The sequence below is a fragment of the Bison bison genome, unplaced genomic scaffold (genome assembly GCF_000754665.1).
Source record: "Bison bison bison isolate TAMUID 2011002044 unplaced genomic scaffold, Bison_UMD1.0 scf7180017864213, whole genome shotgun sequence".
Lineage (NCBI taxonomy): Eukaryota > Metazoa > Chordata > Mammalia > Artiodactyla > Bovidae > Bison > Bison bison.
The window spans coordinates 3176585-3180739 of NW_011494785.1; the positions used below are offsets into that span (position 1 = coordinate 3176585).

General features: G+C 56.3%; 1 protein-coding gene across 2 annotated transcripts in view; it reads left to right on the top strand.

Moving 5' to 3' along the window:
* The first annotated feature begins 2107 nt into the window (after positions 1-2107).
* Positions 2108-4155, top strand: part of TSPAN11 (tetraspanin 11) — a 62761-nt gene continuing 60713 nt past the window's right edge. The window contains exon 1 of one of the 2 annotated variants that reach the window (XM_010845002.1): positions 2108-2272. The gene's annotated coding sequence lies outside the window, so the exon portion shown is untranslated. The remainder of the gene's footprint in view (positions 2273-4155) is intronic. The other variant, XM_010844998.1, reaches the window with a different exon arrangement.

The following is a 4155-nucleotide window of genomic DNA, read 5'->3' on the forward strand; positions in this document are numbered from 1 at the left end:
GTCCACCCTGACTCCTGGCGGCTCTTATGCACGACCCGAGGTGACAGGTCGAGAGCCATCCCAGCTAGCACGGGAGGGTCCTTGGCTCAATGTGGGCCGCTGGCATGTCTCCTCCAGGCATCGGGCTGTTCTTGGCGCAGGAGTCGTCTATCTGCTGGGCAGACTGGTCCACAAGTCAGTGGGCACATCTGTGTATTGGGGTACCCGGCCCTGCAGGGCCTGTCACCCGAGTGCCCTGCCCCTTCCTGTGCGTGCAGCTGGCTGGCTTGTGTGCAAGGGCAGGAGGTGTGAAAGGTTCTGGGTGTGTTGTTTTCACCAACTCTGTGTCCACACACGTGACTTGGCTGGAGAACATGGAAGGGGCTCCGGAAGGCATCTCGAGCTGGGTCTCAGGTGCCGAGCGTGAGGGGCTGGTGCTGGTGGTCTCTGCGTGTGGGCACACACTGTGGGGCAGGGTGGAGAGGTAAGGCTTCCCTGGTAGCCCAGTGGTAAAGAATCCGCCTGCCAGTGCAGGAGACACAGGTTCAGTGCCCGAGTTGGGAAGATCCCCTGGAGAAGGGAATGGCTACCCACTCCAGTATTCTTGCCTGGAGGATCCCATGAGCAGAGGCAGGCTACAGTCCATAGGGTTGCAAAGAGTTGGAGAGGAAAGAGCTTCTGGAAAAACCCCAAGTGCCCTCTAGCTCCTGGACTCTTGGGGACACGCCTCGGGTAGGTGGACATGTAGGGAGAGACCGGGGCTGTGGGCAGCTGCATTAGAGGTGGCCTTAGAGGCCTGAGTTTGAACCAGTGATCTGTCCCCTGCTCCTGTCATCCTGGGGCTCCATTGCTTTGGGTCTAATGAGTGCTGTCCTGCCCACCTCTCGAGGTGGCTGGCTGCTTATTTAAGTGAGCTGAGTCATGGAAGAGTGCTTTGGCAGCAGGCAGGCTCTGAGGGCACAGGCCGAGGGCTGGGCCACAGTTCCAGTCAAGGATTTGGGGAGTGCCTGCAGGAGACCCGGGTTCGATCCGGGTCAGGAAGATCCCCTGGAGAAGGGAATGGCGACCCACTGTAGTATTCTTGCCTGGAGAATCCCATGGACAGAGGAGCCTGACGGGCTACATATAGTCCATAGGGTCACAAAGAGTCGGACATGACTGAGCGACTAACATTTTGGGGGGCCCACTCTGCGGGCAGTGGAAGGAGCTGTCTTTTCACTGCTTCCCTGCATGTTCCAGAGATGAGAGTGTGTGCCCAACGCCAGCCTTGATCCCCTGGAGTGTGAGGTTTGTGCAGGCCTGCTTGGGGCAGGCCCTTTGGTATGGACGCCTCGGCAGCACACAAGGGCAGCTGGCTCGATGGGTCCTCACCTTGTAGCCCCGGAGCAGCTGGGCTGTAGAGAGCCTTCTCCAGGCAGGCCAGGACCTTCGCACCCACTGGCTGGCTTTTCTCCTTGTGTGATCCCTGGGCTCGGCCAGGGCACCTTCCACAGCTCAGGCCAGGGAGGTGGCAGAGGAGGGAGATCTCTGTCCCAAGTCACCAGCCTCATTTCAGTTCAGTTCAGTTCAGTCGCTCAATCGTGTCCGACTCTTTGCGACCCCATGGGCCGCAGCACTCCAGGCCTCCCTGTCCACCGCCAACTCCCAGAGTTTACTCAAGCTCATGTCCATTGAGTCGGTGATGCCATCCAACTGTCTCATCCTCTGTCCGCTTCTCCTCCTGCCTTCAGTCTTTCCCAGAATCAGGGTCTTTTCAGATGAGTCAGTTCACCAGCTTCAGAGTTCTCTCTTCTGGTCACAGGGGCTCCTGCCCCATGCTGGACCTGCCGAGGAAGCCCGGCAGGGTGTCTAGAGTCCTGACAGCCCCAGACACCGGGGTGTGGTTGTGCTTTGCGGCCCCTGGATGTCACCTGTCACCGAGGCTTCTTGGCCCATAGTAGCTGCTTAGGAAACATTGAGAGGAAAACTGGGTTCAGTCCAGCTCGGCTTCCTACCCGCTGTGTGACCTAGGGAAAGTCCCTTCACCTCTCTGGGCTGTTCCCTCGTCTTTGGTAGAGATCGGCATCTTTCCAAGTTACAATTCTGATCTTGAGTCACATTTCACATCCTCAGAGAGGAAGGGACCCTTTATCTAAAGCAGCCACCTCCTGGCCTCAGTCACATTGCCCTGGTCTGTTTCCTTCCTAGCACCGTCTGACCCTCTCTTGCCAGCATCCGACCTCACAGAGAGCTTTGCTGAGGAGCGGCCCTGCCTGGGTCCTGCTGCCTGCCGGCTCATCGCGCCTGGAACCCGGTGGGTGCTCCGAGAGGCTGTGTCAGTGAGTGAGTGAGTGACTTAGTGAGGAGTGTGTCTTTCCTCTTGCGCTCCTGGGAGCTTGTGCAGGAGCTGCAGCCCTATAGGCAGGTCCTGGGGCCACGCACCCCAGCTCTGGGCTGACCTGAGTTACAGGCTGGCTTCTGGGTAGGACTTCCTTTGAAGAAAGGGCCCTCCCACTATAATAAAGCTAGAAAACCATTGCACCCAAAGACGATAGGGCCCTTTCAATACCAGTACTGGGACTGGGAATATCCCATACTCGGGGAGGACCAGAGACGGAGGTTCAGTTGCTCAGAGCTATCATCCCACCAGTCTCTGCTTGGCCATGGATTCCATCATATGGTTGATTTTTTGCAACTGGTTTAATTTCCTGAGCTTTGGGTCAAGGCTAGTGGGAAATTGATTCCGCACATGGTATGGCACGGGGCACTGAAGCAGGAGGCTACAGCAGGGATCACAGAGTGAACAGAATGCACACTGATATGGGAGAACTACGCGTGCAAGGGACCCTTCTGTCACTCTCCTCCCTTGGGTGAGTCCCAGGCCACCTGCCCAGATATGTCTCTCTCTAGGGGATTGCTCAACCTGGTTCTCTTGAGTAGTTGGCAGTGGAGGACGCCCTTCTCTTTGAGTGATTCTTGAGGCTGGAGGCCAAGGTGGACGGCAGGCCCTGCCCTATATTTAAGCAGCCATGGGAAATGTCCCTCCTTTGTCGCTTCTTGTAAATTCACCTGTGAATGGCGGGGTGACTCCGTGTCCAGTGCTGTGCCTGGGTTTGGGGTATAGTTCATCACCGCCTTTGCCAAACCCCGAGGACCAGGCATCAGTGGTTCACCCAGGGACGGGGAAGGAGGTCGAGTTGTTTGTAGGGTTGTTCTAGGTCACTGGTCAAGGAGGGAGACTGGAGTGAAGTGGACAGAAGGGACCTGAGTGCAGGACTGAGCCCTCTGTTAATTCCTTTGACCATTGGCCTTGCTTCTTGTATGCGTCCCCCCTGGGCTGACCTGTGGGTCTCGGGTCCATAAGGTTTATATTTCCAAGATGGCACAGGCAGAGGGCAGAGCCAGTGGTGGAGGGGAGCCAGGGGTTCGGGGCGTGAGCCTTGGTCCTGAGAAATAATAAAGAGCCAGCCCTGACCTCCGGGCATCTAGTTCTGGAGGAGATGATGCTTACTCCCAGGAGGAGAGGAGAGAACAGCTGAGTGCAGCCTGCGGAGGAGGCTGGAGGGAGGCTCCCCCAGGCTACAGCTGGAGCTCAGAGAAGAATCGGGAAAATCCAGCCTGGAATCCAGGCTCTGCTTTCTCCTGAGCAGCTTCCGTGACCTCACTAAGCCTCAGTCTCCTGCCATGTAAACGGAGGAGATGGTTTCTGGGTCCTAACCTGGGTTCAGGTCATTGAGGTTACCCAGCAGGCCAGCCCCACCTCTGGATGCCCCTCCAGCTGGGCAATTCCCATCCCCAAAGGTCTGCAAGGAGGAGCCAGTTATATTCCAGAACTTCTGCCCCCCTCCCTGGGGGAGGAGGTGGGTACACAGATGGCCCTTCTTAAAGGCTTAAGGAGCTTTGCTGGCAAATACCAAGAATTCAAGACCTGAAGAGATTACAGAGGCTCAGGAAATGTTATGGGAAGTTGCTCTGCCAGGTCCCTGATCTGCTAAGATCCAGAGTAGTGTTCTCAAACCCTCTCTGAAGGTAGTGGGGGTGGGTGACCCTCAGTGGTTCTCACCCTCATCCCGACTTACAGATTCCTCTTCTTTTTAAACACGGACCTTTGAAAGATATTTTATCAGCCAAACTTCAACATAAGTGAAAGGTGTTTTTCCATCTGACAAAAGTAACCAAAGAACCACCTTTCTGTTT